The following is a 15,961-nucleotide window of genomic DNA, read 5'->3' on the forward strand; positions in this document are numbered from 1 at the left end:
TAAATCTTCCCCCTACCATAGGGAGATCTATTAAGTTAGTTTGCACCATAAAATTTCTAAGAATATCAATAGATAGCCAATTCTGAGACTTTCCCAACTTCTCAGCCGGATCCAGATACACATTTAAGTCACCCCCAATGCAGACTGCCACGGTTTGAGCCGCGACAAAATCCAACAACTCCCTGAAAAATTCCTCCTTTTCTGAATCAATTGAAGGACCATAAACATTAATAATCACACACTCTTCATTTGAATTCTTAAATCTTCCAAAAACTGCTATGAATCTGCCCGTTAAATGGCTATTTGAAACTTCGAAAACCATATCATTCCACAAGACCAACAGTCCACCTGCCGAACCCACTGCTGGAACGAAAGTTCCTCCATTAAGAAACCTTCCACCTAACCTCCTCCACAATGCCTGAGAACAACATTCTAACTTAGTTTCTTGGATGAGAAGAATACACGGCTTATGCTTCTTAACCATATTTGCTACAGCTCTAGATTTCTCCTTTTTACCCAAGCCCCTGACGTTCCATGAAAATATCTTAATCTTCATCATATATACACGAAAAACAGAAAATCCTCGAAGTAAAGAAATAAACCAGAAACCTATTCCCCCGGGCCCGTCCCTTCCCTATCTTTAACCAATCCCTCCTCAAGATTAATAATTTTTTCCAAGAATATCTTCTTCCCCTCTTTAAATGAGATCCCTAGAATTTTACTAACTTCCCAGGTGGCCAGAGCCTCCTCCAAGAAAATGTATCTGATTTAAGGTTTAGGTGAAACATTATCTGATTTATTGGGTTGAATTTTAGTTGACTTAATGTGTTATGTCGTATTTGTTGTTCACATAACAATGAGAGACATGTGCATGCTACACATTAGTTACATTTTGATGTGTCACATTAATTTTTCCATGGAAAATTTATTGAGATTAATTAAAGTGGTTTTTCTCTCCAAAGGTACAGTTGTATTTTCTCATTCTTGCCTTTAATTGTGAGATATTTATTGTTCATGCATTCACCAATTAACATCCATTTCCCCCCTTTCTTGAGTAGTAAACCTTTGAGAATATTAGCAATGAAATGGAACACAAACAGAAAAGATCCATGCTTAATCTAGTTTTTTTTATTCAGTTCCATTTATGTACATTCCAGTTACATTTCTTGATCATGATCAGTGGGATCTGTATGATTACTTTTCTTCTCCTATTAACAATTTGTTAAAGATATTGCTTTGGAGTTTCATTCTTGATATGAGAATATTAAATAATGGGGATGTTGAGTTCTTTCATAATATTTTCTTGTTTGTTTTACAGGTTTCATAATACATCAACAGGTAGAGTGTATAGGCCAGATTCAGGGGGATATGGCGTCAAATATGATTATGTTCGTTATGGGAGCAGGGATTATGATGATCAGAATGGTCATGGAAGAGACCCTGAATAGAGTTATAGAGATGATGAGCGGTATGGCAGATATGGGGATTCAAACAATTGTGATGGAGATTGTTATGACAGAGATTATGAAAACCGCTACAGCAGGGATTATGACTACCTGAGGTATAAGTAGAAGTGTTGATGATTTTCAATAGTCACAAGATCTAGGGGCTATGGTAAAGACCATGCTTTTGACGGGGATGGTTCTTCTACTTGGTATGCACTTATTTACTTTGAGGCATTATATTGCTACGTTCTTTCACGAAACATTAATATTGTTGATTAGATTATGTTGAACATGTCTCAGTTTTTGTTGATGTAATAATGAAAAACATTCAAAATGAAGGAGTAAATATTAATAGTTTCTATTGAACTAGATTAGGATTCTTATATGTTGCATTTACTTGGTAACTTTTCATGGAATTTTTCTATCCAAATTTGCTTTTGGGTGTCATTTCACCATATAACATGTCCAGATTTAATACTTGAGATCCTTGTGAAATTTAAGTACGATGCTAATACCTTTTTGATATGCTTTACATGGGGAAGAAAATAAGCTTGATCATCTTCTCTTCCAGGGGAAGCAGTTATGTAGAAGCAGTAAGTGAGATTCAGATTCCTTCTTATAGTGAAAGGTATTTCTTTTTAGAGACATATTGACTTCAATTGTGTTTTGCTTGACATGGGAAATGTAATTAGCTTGATCATCTTCTCTGTCAGGGGAGCGGTGCTAGAACTAATGATCACTCTCAAGACGGAAGGTAACCCTTCTTATATTGAAAGATATTTCTTTTTAAAGACATGTTACTTTCAATTTTGTTTTGCTTGATGATGTATACTGAAAAATATCTTTCATGATAGGGTATGCCAAACTTCTGTAGCAACTGATCCGGGGGTTTCTCCTCCTACTAGCGATAATAATCCTAACCAAGTAGCCCTTGATCTCAATAATTCAGCTTCTCGAAACCATCAAGTGGTGGTCTTTGATGAATTTGATCCATGCATTTCAGTTTCAGGTATGAAATTCTATATGAATTCAATGGTTTCTATGTTCCAATTCTATTACCTGGATGGTCATAGTAATCTTCAATTATTAAAGTAGTTTATGTGTTGTTCTTTTGTCCTGACATATCGTCTTGGAAAGTGTAATTTTCTAAGTTGTCCAAATATTAGGTTTGACATGCTCTGCTGCTTCAAATTTCAATATATTATTTTTTAATTTATTTTTTATGTGTTAGGTTTTAGTGTACTTTCTATATTTGAATTACATTTTTCTTGCCAAATTGTTAGTCATTTAAATAGGGATATTACATTTTGGAGACCTAAAACTTTTACTGTTAGTTACATACTAGTGAGAATTTTAAATTAAAACCTAAAAGACTATTTCACTGACTTATTTCAGTTTTGATTTTAAATTGAAATATAAAATCCTTCAACCGGCTTTGGATTGTCTTCATATGAAATTATATATGAATTCAATGGTTTCTATGTTCCAATTCTATTACATGGATGGTCATAGTAATCTTTTTTTTATAGAAATGATAGGCCTCGTTAAAACCACCCTTCATGATTAAAGGATCACAAGGTGCTCCTTAATCAGCGGAAGGAGAAAAAGAATGCCTAAATAATTCATTGGTAACCACAAATTACAAAACTTAGAAACAACGTACAGTCTCTCTTACAGATAACCCAACCAACCAAACGAAAACATCGTATCTATCCAATACCAACCTTAGCTAAACTATCAGCCTCAACATTGGCTGACCTAGCAACCCATCTAATACTACCATTCAAACCTCTAATCTTATCAACAATAGCTGTCACAATGTCTAAATACACATAGGGACAACAATCGATATTCTTGACCCATTCCACTACTAATTTACTATCTGATTCAACAATTAACCTGTCCTTAAAACTCTGCTGAATCGAAGCAAAGAAGGATAACCCTTCCTTAATAGCCTTAAGTTCTATCAAAATAGGAGGACCTGGACCAGCAGCATCTTGAAAGGAACCCAACACCGAACCATCGTGAACTCTTAAGATGCCCCCAACACCACTCTTCCTCCAGTCTGCAGTCACTGCATCATCAACATTCAACTTAATAAAACCCTTTGGAGGGTGAGACCAAGACACAATTTTGATAATAGGAGAGCTTGAGAAATAGCAACAATCCCCAAGTGAAGGGTCACAAATGAGTGAGTCCTTAGGAATAGATACAACCTTGTAGTAAGCTAAGAACCAAGCAGCCAACCTACATCTTGCCATAAAGAATAGATCAATCTGATCTACCCTCCCCCCTCGAACACAACGGCATTCCTACATTTCCAAATTATCCATAAAACCACCCCCGAAATGAAGGACCAAATTTTAGAATTAGGAACCAATTCATCCCAAGCAACCATAAAACTTTGAGCGTTGACTTGAAAAACTGAAGAAACTCCCCAAAAACTCATAAATTTGTTCCATAAGGACCACGCCACCAAGCAAGAAAATAATAAGTGTGATGAGGTTTCATTTTCATCCGCCTTTTCACAAAAAGGGCAAGCAACATCAACAATAACTGCGACTCCTCTCCTCTGTAACTCATGTTTTACTGGCAGTCTCTGCAACACCACTTGCCACAAAAAGACCTCCACTCTAAGAGGCACTAAACCCCTCCAAACGTATTTCTTCCAAAAGGATCTGATGTACCAGCAGGACAACAAGACTTAACACATGAACTGACAGTATAGATTCCTTCCCCATTCCCACACCAAACTAACCCATCTGATAACTCCTGAGAAAGAGTGATATTATGAATCAAAGCCATTAAATCAACATATTGAGACAATTCCCAATCACTCAAATTCCTTCTGACATGAACATGCCAAGCCACACTGTTGACCGAAACTCCCCAAACTCAATAAGCTTCCTATTCTTGTTTATAGACAACACAAACATTCTGGGAAAAACCACTTTAAGAGGGGAATCATGTGCCTAACTATCAAGCCAAAATCTGATGCTCCCTTCATCCCCCACTCGGACTTTAAACATACTTTGAAACTTAGCTCCAAACTGATCTTCCTGGACCACCGATTTCCAAATCCAAGAAGCATGTGCAGGAAGTTTCTCGTTAAACATTAGAAAACTGGGATCCATATTATATTTACAGCAGATAAAAAATAGGAGGACCTGGACCAGCAATATCTTGAAAGGAACCCAACACCGAACCATCGTGAACTCTTAGGATGCCCCCAACACCACTTTTCCTCCAGTCTGCAGTCACTGCATCATCAACATTCAACTTAATAAAACCCTTTGGAGGGTGAGACCAAGACACAATTTTGATAATATGAGAGCTTGAGAAAGAGCAACAATCCCCAAGTGAAGGGTCACAAATGAGAGAGTCCTTAGGAATAGATACAACCTTGTAGTAAGCTAAGAACCAAGCAGCCAACCTACATCTTGCCATAAAGAATATATCAATCTGATCTACCCTCCCCCTCGAACACAACGGTATTCCTACATTTCCAAATTATCCATAGAACCACCCCCGGAATGAAGGACCAAATTTTAGAATTAGGAACCAATTCATCCTAAGCTACCATAAAACTTTGAGCGTTGACTTGAAAAACTGAAGAAACTCCCCAAAAACTCATAAATTTGTTCCATAAGGACCACGCCACCAAGCAAGAAAAGAATAAGTGTGATGAGGTTTCATTTTCATCCGCCTTTTCACAAAAAGGGCAAGCAACATCAACAATAACTGCGACTCCTCTCCTCTGTAACTCAAGTTTTACTGGCAGTCTCTGCAACACCACTTGCCACAAAAAGACCTCCACTCTAGGAGGCACTAAACCCCTCCAAACGTATTTCTTCCAAAAAGGATCTGATGTACCAGCAGGACAACAAAACTTAACACATGAACTGACAGTATAGACTCCTTCCCCATTTCCACACCAACTAACCCATCTGATAACTCCTGAGAAAGAGTGATATTATGGATCAAAGTCATTAAATCAACATATTGAGACAATTCCCAATCACTCAAATTCCTTCTGACATGAACATGCCAAGACCACACTGTTGACCGAAACTCCCAAAACTCAATAAGCTTCCCATTCTTGTTTATAGACAACACAAACATTCTGGGAAAAACCACTTTAAGAGGGGAATCATGTGCCTAACTATCAAGCCAAAATATGATGCTCCCTCCATCCCCTACTCGGACTTTAAACATACTTTGAAACTTAGCTCCAAACTGATCTTCCTGGACCACCGATTTCCAAATCCAAGAAGCATGTGCAGGAAGTTTCTCGTTAAACATTAGAAAATTGGGATCCATATTATATTTACAGCAGATAAAAAATAGGAGGACTTGGACCAGCAACATCTTGAAAGGAACCCAACACCGAACCATCGTGAACTCTTAGGATGCCCCCAACACCACTCTTCCTCCAGTCTGCAGTCACTGCATCATCAACATTCAACTTAATAAAACCCTTTGGAGGGTGAGACCAAGACACAATTTTGATAATATGAGAGCTTGAGAAAGAGCAACAATCCCCAAGTGAAAGGTCACAAATGAGAGAGTCCTTAGGAATAGATACAACCTTGTAGTAAGCTAAGAACCAAGCAGCCAACCTACATCTTGCCATAAAGAATATATCAATCTGATCTACCCTCCCCCCTCGAACACAACGGCATTCCTACATTTCCAAATTATCCATAGAACCACCCCCGGAATGAAGGACCAAATTTTAGAATTAGGAACCAATTCATCCCAAGCTACCATAAAACTTTGAGCGTTGACTTGAAAAACTGAAGAAACTCCCAAAAAACTCATAAATTTGTTCCATAAGGACCACGCCACCAAGCAAGAAAAGAATAAGTGTGATGAGGTTTCATTTTCATCCGCCTTTTCACAAAAAGGGCAAGCAACATCAACAATAACTGCGACTCCTCTCCTCTGTAACTCAAGTTTTACTGGCAGTCTCTGCAACACCACTTGCCACAAAAAGACCTCCACTCTAGGAGGCCCTAAACCCCTCCAAACGTATTTCTTCCAAAAAGGATTTGATGTACCAGCAGGACAACAAGACTTAACACATGAACTGACAGTATAGGCTCCTTCCCCATTCCCACACCAAACTAACCCATCTGATAACTCCTGAGAAAGAGTGATATTATGGATCAAAGCCATTAAATCAACATATTGAGACAATTCCCAATCACTCAAATTCCTTCTCACATGAACATGCCAAGACCACACTGTTGACCGAAACTCCCCAAACTCAATAAGCTTCCCATTCTTGTTTATAGACAACACAAACATTCTGAGAAAAACCACTTTAAGAGGGGAATCATGTGCCTAACTATCAAGTCAAAATCTGATGCTCCCTCCATCCCCCACTCGGACTTTAAACATACTTTGAAACTTAGCTCCAAACTGATCTTGCTTGAAATGGTTATGGACCACCGATTTCCAAATCCAAGAAGCATGTGCAGGAAGTTTCTCGTTAAACATTAGAAAACTGGGATCCATATTATATTTATAGCAGATTACCTTCTTCCACACTGACTCTTTATCATTAGCAAACATCCAAGACCATATCCCAAATAAAGCTATTCATATAACTAATGTCCAAAGCACCAAGACCACTAACACTTTTTCCAGAACACACTTTTGTCCAATTAACCCAATGGATTTTTTTGGCCTCAACTCCTCCCCATAAAAATCTGGCCATGATGGAATTTAGCTTGACAATCACCGATGAAGGAATCTTGAACATGGACATGAAATAAATAAGAAGGGAACCCAAAACTGCCTTCAGTAAAACCAGCCTCCCTGCCATTGATAAAGTCTTCGCCTTCCATCTGGCTAGCTTCAAATGAAACTTTTGAACTACTAGATCCCACAACAACATAGAATTTCTCTTAGCACCAAGAGGCAACCCCAAGTACTCCGCAGGAAAATGTCCTACTGAACAAACGATAGCATTAACCCACTGACGAACCTCTTCCTCATTAATATTAATACCAAATAATTTGCTCTTAGACAGATTCAGCTTCAGGCCAGACATAACCTCGAACACACGAAGTATCCTCTTAACATTAACAATCTGAGTCTTTGAAGCATTGCAGAAAATGATGAGATCATCTGCAAATTGCAGATGAGATAAATTGACCGAGGCCTCATCTTTACCAACCACCAGACCATTAAACAAACCCGAAGATACTGCTTTACGGAGCAGCAGATGAAGTAGTTCTCCAACGAGATTAAACAACAAAGGGGACAGTGAACAGCCCTGTCTAAGGCCTCTAGCCATAGGAAATTCAGCAGTTGGAATCCTATTTACCAAGATTGATACCGAAGCAGTAGAAACACACATCTAAATCTAGCTACACCATTTTGAACCAAACCCCATCTTAGCCATAACTTTAAATAGAATGTCCCAATCTACCGAGTCATAAGCCTTGTTGAAGTCTACCTTAAATACACAGCCCTTCAAACCTTTCTTCCTCCATAAATCAATTCCTTCATTAGCAATAAAAGAACAATCCAAAAGGTTTTATTAAACTTAATGTGGATGCGGCTACTTCGAGTGATTGGAAGATGAGTGGTTTAGGTGGTATTTTGAAAGACATGTCTGGTTCGATTCTTGGATCCTTCAAAGAGCCTGCTAGTCCGGGGCCCCCAACTTTAATGGAATTGAAGGCTATCCTAAAGGGTTTAGATTTTTATGAATCTATTTGTCATAGGTTTAAAGATAGATTGATTATTGAGAGTGATAGTAAGGTGGCAGTTGGCTGGGTTAAGGATGTGGTCTCTTGTCCTGTTGTTTATGTTCAAATTGTTAAAGACATTATTCAAAAGCTTAGTGTTTTTGAAGGTTTTATTAGTTGGGTTAGTAAGACAGCCAATATAGAGGCGGATGTCCTAGCTAAGGCTGGTATTGGTGGAATTATGTTCTGTTAAGGGCTGTTTCTTTCTGGTTTTGTATCTCTTGAGGGAGATTAGTTTGTATTACTTTGTTATATTTGAGTTTAATGAAATCCTAGGGCACTCTTTTCCTCCTTGTGCGGATTAAGGAACTATTTTTAAGTTCCGTTAATCACGAAGGGGGTTTTATTGAGGCCTTCTATTCTTATAAAAAAAAAAGAAATAAAAGCAAATTGAGACTCACCGATAATATCTTTTTTTTAGATAAAATAAGGCCTCATTAAAAACCCCCTTTTTATCCTACATGTTACAAACATAACATGAAGGACATTGGAAGGAGGAAAAGAGTGCCTCTAACTTTTTTTAATTAGAACAATAATACACCTCCACTACTCAACAGCTAACAACTTCTTACAAAACAGAAAACCATAAATCTGAAAACAAAACACACCCTGAAACTCCTAAAAAGGAACTACCAAGGCATAACACCTTAACCATTACACAAAACGTAAGTTCAGCCTATACCAGCTTTAGCTAATTCATCCGCTTCCCAATTTGCTGTTCTCGAGATGAGCCTTGTGATGATACCCTTCCTCTCCACAGTAGAAGCTATATCCCTTACCAAGGAATGAAACAAAGTAGTACTAAGGTTCGGATTATTAATCCATTTCAGAGCATTAGAAGAATCCGATTCCAAAATGATCCTCTGATTTGAAAAGAGATCAGCTTCAACTCCCTCAATAAGAATCAACCCTCTCTTGATCGCCAAAAGCTCAGCGAGTAAGGGAGGACCTCCCCCTACCTTCTCTGAAAAAGATCCAAGCACCATCCCTCTGCCATCTCTAGTCAAGCCACCTATTCCACCCTTATCCCAACCTTTGACCATTGCACCATCAACATTAACTTTTAAGAACCCTATCGGAGGAGGACTCCACCTAGAAGAAGGAAGATACCTCTTATTCAGATTGACATGTTGATCAGCTAGTTTTAAATCCCCCATCAAAGAATCAAAATGAAAATGAACATCCTTAACTGATGTTTCAAACCAAGAAACAGTTCTGAAACGTGAAATGAAGAACAACAGCGCTGAATCAACCTTTCCATTCTGGAAAATCACCTCATTCCTACATTTCCAAATAGACCACAACACTGCTCTTGAAATAAACTTCCATATATTGGATCGCGGCACTAAGTCATCCCAGGCAATTAGAAAGTCCATCACCGAACCAGGAACCACAAAGAAAACATTCCAAAACTTTAAAAACTTAGCCCACAAAACCCATACCACTTCACAGTGAAGAAACAAATGAGAGATCGACTCATTGTACTTCTTGCACAAAGGGCAGACAGAGTCTTCAACCCCAGAAACTCCTCTCTTCAGCAATTCCTCTTTCATCGCAACTCTATGATGAGCAAGTTGCCAAACAAAGGATTCCACATGTGGTGGAGCTACTCCCTTCCAAACATACCATTCCCAATTACTTTCTAATTGAGCAATACCCTCTCTATCAAAATAGGTTTTCATGCATGATTTTGCTGTAAAACAACCCTCTCCATTTCCCAACCAAATCCAACAATCTTCCTCTACTAGAGACAAAGAAGAGCTATTCAACAGAGAGATAATTAGCAGCCACTGCTCAACCTCCCAATCCACCAAATTCCTTCTCATTTGAATATCCCGAACCCAACCCGAATCATTGTGCAATCTGAATTCTGCTACCTTACCCTCTTTGTTATTCGAAAGAGCAAATAACCTTGGAAGCCTATCTTTTAGAGGAGCCGAACCCAACCAAACATCATGCCAAAACTGAACAGTTTCTCCATTTCCAGCCCTAACACACAAATTTCTCCTAAAACAGTCCCCAAATGCATCACTTGAAAAGAAGTTCTTAACAATTCCTCTCCAAATCCAAGAACTACGAGCTGTCCAAGTATTCCGGATCATCAAAGAATTAGGATCCATATTGTAAACACAACACACAATTGATTTCCACCAAGAATTTTTCTCTCCAGCAAATTTCCACACTCATTTCCCCATAAGAGCCCTGTTTAAAAGCAGCAAATTCGGAATCCCTAAACCCCCCAACTTCTTTGGCTTACACACCAAATCCCACTTGATCCAATGAATGTTCTTTTTATCTGATGATCCCCCCCATAGAAACGATGCCATGATAGAGTTTAGTTTGTTGAGAACACTAATAGGGATCCGAAAAATAGAAAGATAGTGGATTGGAATAGAGCACAACACCGATTTGACCAAGATAGCCCTTCCAGCCAGAGATAGAGACTTGGCCTTCCAACCAGCCAAATTATTATAAAAGTTTTGTATAACCAGTTCCCACAGGGAAAAAGAATTCCTCTTGGCCCCCAATGGAATACCTAAGTACTCCGAAGGAAAAACTCCCCTTATGCACCCTATTTCCTTTGCCCATGAAACTAGTTCCTCATCCCCCACATTAATTCCAAAAATTTTGCTCTTAGACAGATTCAACTTCAAACCCACCATCAGTTCATAAATTAAAAGTACCCTTCTAATATTCACCAAATCATGAATAGAAGCCTTACTAAAAATTATTAAATCATACGCAAATTGCAAATGAGATAACATGAAAGAACGTTCATTAGAGCCTAATTCAAAACCCGAAAACAACCCCTTATTCACTGCTTTTACCAACATTAAATGTAGCAATTCCCCTCCCAAATTGAACAACAAATGGGATAACGAGCAACCCTGCCTTAGCCCTCTAGTAATGTGAATTTTCTTCGTAGGTGTGCCATTTACCAAAACTGAAATGGAAGCTGTTGAAACACACTTGTACAAGAACTCCATCTAGCTCCAAACCCCATTTTACTCATTATTTTCAGCAAGATCCTCCAATCAATAGTATCAAAAGCTCTTTTGAAATCCTCCTTAAAAACAACTCCTTTCAATCCTTTTTTCCTCCAACAATCAATGCCTTCATTTGCTATAAACGAGCAATGTGAAGGACTAATAACTTCATTAATGCATAAGCTTAACCTTCTAGCCAGAACTTTTGAGAGAATTTTGTAGAAACTCCCAACTAGACTAATAGGCCTAAAGTCTTCAAGCCCCTCTGGATTGTCCCTCTTGGGAATAAGAGAGAGGAAAAAATGATTGGTTTCCATGTCCCATTCCTTTCCCTCATAAAAATCTTTAAAAAACAGCAGCAAAATTTCCTTCAGACTTGACCAAAACTTCTTAAAAAAACCTAAATTCAGTCCATCCGGGCCAGGTGCTTTATTACAATCCGAATTAGCGATTACACCCCAAATTTCCTCTTCAGAAAAAGGCTTCTCGAGTGCCATGTTCTGCTGATTCGATAGCTGTAAAAAATCCAAGTCCATCTCAACTTCCAATGTATTTTCCTGATTAAACAACCCCTTGAAAAAGTGCACCACCGAAGCTTTAATTAATTTTGGATCTGAGATGTCTTCATTATCGACTTTGATGGATTTGATACCATTTCTCCTTCATCTACCTCTTGCACACTGGTGGAAAAATCTAGTGTTTTTATCCCCATTCAAACTCCACTTCAATCTTGACTTTTGAAGCCAAATCAATTCATCTTTTTTATACAAGTCCCACAGCTCTTTCTTTGCTTCCACTAGGTTCTTCATAGACACCATGGAGAGACCTTGTTGCAGATTGAGTTCCATCTCCTGAATTTCTTTCTCCAACCTATATATTCTCCCGGGGATCTCAAGATAACCCTTCCCAGACCAATTCTTCACTGCATCCTGCACTCCTTTTAGTACACTGTAGATTGGTTGTCTATTCTCCACATTACAAAGATTGACCAGTTCTCCCTCCATCATCCTACAAAATCCATCTTCTTCCAAGACATAATTAAACAATTTGAACAGTTTAGGGCCCCAATTCCAGCCCCTATTTTCCAGCAAGATACTGTTATGATCTGAAACAGACCTTTCAAGGAGTCTTTGAGTTATCATAGGGTACAATGATAAAAATCTTTGATCCACTAGGAATCGATCAAGCCTCTCATAAGTTGGGATATCCCTATTGTTACACCATGTAAATCGACCTCCAACCAAATGCAAATCCAGTAAATTAGCTTTGCTCATAAAATCTTTGAAAGCAAACATTGTAACTAAGTTAACTGCACCTCCCATCTTTTCATCCTGTGACATTACAACATTGATGTCTCCTCCGAGACACACTGGACAGTCTATATTCTCTTAGAATGATAACAACTCCCCGAAAAACGCCTCCTTTTCTGAATCGACACTTGGACCGTACACATTTATGAACCAACAGGATCCTTGTAACCCATCAATAATACCCTTAACTGCTACAAACCTCCTATGAATGATTTCCTCTATAATCTTACACTCTTTTTCATTCCATAAAGTAATCAGACCTCCAGCAGAACCTACAGCTGCTGAAACTGCCGAAGCTGTCAACAAATTACCACCCATTTTCCTATCTACCAGTGGAGTCAACATTTCCATTTTCGATTCCTGAATGAATAAAATTACAGGCTTTCTCTCCTTAACAACCCTCCTTACAACTCTAGCCTTAATCCTCCTACCCAAACCTCGAACATTCCAAGACAATAAATTCCAACTAGTCATCTATATCCAGTCATAACCTTGAAATCCATCACCCCTTAATTCCCCCCATGCGCTCCTCTCTCCTTAACCAATGAATTTGTTTTGTTCATAAAAGCTTTTTTCCCCCTCTAAATGAAATCCCTAACAATTTACTTACATTCCAGCTCTCCAATGCCTCTACCCCATCCCCTTCCTCATTTCTATATTCATATTCCGAACTTGTACCTAAACAGCTCCTAGTTCCCCTCAACCTAGATCTTGAATAAACATGTTTATATTTTCCCCTTCCCATTCTACTCCCAGGTACAATCCCCGAATTTCTATAAGAAGACAAGGAAACAGACCCCACCTGCACTGGTGTTTGACAATGTGCAACATTATTTTCTGCTATTTCAAAACAACATCCCTTGCTTAATCTTTCCTCCTCTTGATCCAACCCACTCCTCAAATGTAAATCTGGGCCCCTAATAAGCCCATTTCCGCAGTCAACTTTTTCATGCTCTATGGGAACACCTCCCAGACTTTTCCCATTTTCTCTCCCTTCATTAACTTCTTCTGACTTTTCCTGCTGTATGGAGACATCCCCTACTTCTGTCACATTTTTTCACAAAACAAAAGTATCTTCCATACCTATGTTTAAATTCAAACCTCCCTCGGTAGTTGTGTTTTTGCCTTGTTGAGAACTTCTAATCCAACACTCAATCCTATTCTGGGGTTCTGACAACTCTTGTACTCCCACCTGCTCTTCTTGCCTATTCTGCACATCTTCCTTGCTCCACTCCGAAGAGCTTTCCTCCCATGGTTCCTCTGCAACTTCTTCTACCTCCATATATGTTAATTATGGAAAAAAATCCTCAGCATCATCAACTTTAATTTTGATCATGAATTTTCTCCCATACGTAGTGATGATGATCTGTTCTGGAATGTCATATGGACTCTCAACACTTAGTAACAACTGCGCCACTCTGCAATCCACTCTATGTGCAGTTTGATCTTGGATTTTTACTACCTTGCCCCATCTGGATGCTAAGCTAGAAAAGAATGGGACCGTCCAACAATTTAATGGGACACCAATCATTGAAATCGCACAATAAGCTAATGGAATGCCCCCCTCCTCTACCTCTGGTTCCAATATTTCAAACCAGAACATCAGAGCTTCCCATTTTTCTTCCATTGCAATCATTCTCTCTTCAACCGACTGAAACACTACCAGACACGCATTCTTCGCATATCCCCACCTCATCACCTTAACTTTAAAGCACCCATTTCGTAAGGCTTTCTGCACAAATTCTACTTTAAAAATATCTTTGCAAATGCCAGTAAGTGAAGATTTCAACCATAATCTCTCTTCCATCGGGATAAAGACTTCCAAAGATTTCTTCTCTTCCTTAGTATTCCTTTGACTGCTTATTTGATGACCCTCTGGAACTTTTTTCACCCCAACCACAGTGTCTCTATAAGTCCTTCCATCAAGGAACTTGCTCATTCGTTCCATTTTCTCTTTCCATTGTGCTGGAGAAGTCAATCTTCTACCCTTCAACTCTCCTATTTCGACCTTTTTGAAGCCCTCCACACTAGCCCCTTCACGACTCTTCGTCTCAGATAACTTGTCATATTTAGCTACTGATACAGAAATTATCTTCTCGGCAATCCTGACATTATTCATCTTCTCCACCGCATTGTACAGATCCTTCTTGCTTGCAAAATGGACAAAAGCAAACGTACAATCTTTGTATTTCGGTCTGTTGTTAATAAAAGGAATAAACACCCTAATAACTTTTCCATGATAACTAAAATGTTCCCCTAAAGTTATTCTGCTCACTCTCCTACTAAGATTATCAACGAACGCAGACCAATAACCCCCTCCAAGAACCTCTCCATCTTTGCCATCAGAATATCTGCTCTCTCGTTCTCTCGCTCTCGCCATGGATAGTATTCTTTCTCTTCTACTTTTTTAGTCTAGTATAAATTCTACTCAACTTTATGTACTTAAGATCTAACAAATGCCCTTTCCTGCAGTACCAGTTGAAAATATGAATGACAAGAGAAGGGGCAACACCAAGGATCATCCACTCAGCCAGTGGTTTATGAATTTCTCAGAGGCAGATGAATTGTTGAAACTTGCCTCAGCTCGGCAGCAGGTTAGAAAGTATGCAATTGCTTTTCATATTTGCAATTAACTCTAGGGATCCGAATCTTGAAGACCTAATGTTTGCTTCTCTTTTGTCAAAGTTTAAGTTTCCATTCACTGTGAAGAAATTGTGGTCTTGAGACTTTACAGTAGTTGTTGGTTCTGAAATTTGTCTTCTTTTTCTTTTGTCAAAACTCGTTCTGATCAGAGCATCAACTCACTGATAATATCATTGATGCAACATCTCATCCTTCTCGAAAGACACTTAGAAAGGATCTTATACATCCCACCTATAAGGGAAATAGGTCTGAAATTATCTAAGCTACCAACATTAAAGCCTTTCAGGATGAGAGTTAAGAAAGAATGGTTAATGTCATGCTCCCACTCCTTTCCCAAATAGAAATTGTGGAAAAACTTCAATATATCACCTTTCAATATAAACCAGAACTTCTTAAAAATTCCCATGTTCAACCCATCTGGCCCGGGGCTTTATCACTATCGTAAGAATTAATGATCTCCCAAATCTCATCTTTTGTAAACTCATTCTCTAACAAAAGATTCCGTTGCATAGAAATTATCGAAAAGTCCAACTTAATATCCTCCACTTCCAATGTTGAACAACAATTAAAAGCTTTAAAGAAATGTTCCCTGACACTGGACTTGATAGTACCTGGATCCTTGGTAATGACACCATCAACATTGAGAACAAGCAGAGAATTCTGCCTCCTCCTAATGGATGCGCAAGTGTGAAAGTACTTAGAATTACGATTTCCACCATTAACCAACTTCTCTCTCGAATTTTGAACCCAAATTTGCTCATCGATTTTGAGAAGTCTCCAAAGTTCATTTCTCAAGAGCCTCAACTCTATCGAAT

At 38.6% G+C, this 15,961-nt stretch overlaps 1 long non-coding RNA gene across 1 annotated transcript; it reads left to right on the top strand.

Annotated features, from left to right (window-relative positions):
- The first annotated feature begins 1,088 nt into the window (after positions 1 to 1,088).
- LOC120214817 lies at positions 1,089 to 15,130 on the top strand. Its single transcript, XR_005524903.1, has 5 exons — positions 1,089 to 1,654; positions 2,017 to 2,073; positions 2,159 to 2,199; positions 2,300 to 2,454; positions 14,976 to 15,130. It is a non-coding gene; the product is annotated as an uncharacterized LOC120214817 (long non-coding RNA).
- Positions 15,131 to 15,961: the final 831 nt, after the last annotated feature.

This window comes from Hibiscus syriacus, unplaced genomic scaffold (genome assembly GCF_006381635.1).
Source record: "Hibiscus syriacus cultivar Baekdansim isolate YM2019G1 unplaced genomic scaffold, ASM638163v2 tig00110108_pilon, whole genome shotgun sequence".
Lineage (NCBI taxonomy): Eukaryota > Viridiplantae > Streptophyta > Magnoliopsida > Malvales > Malvaceae > Hibiscus > Hibiscus syriacus.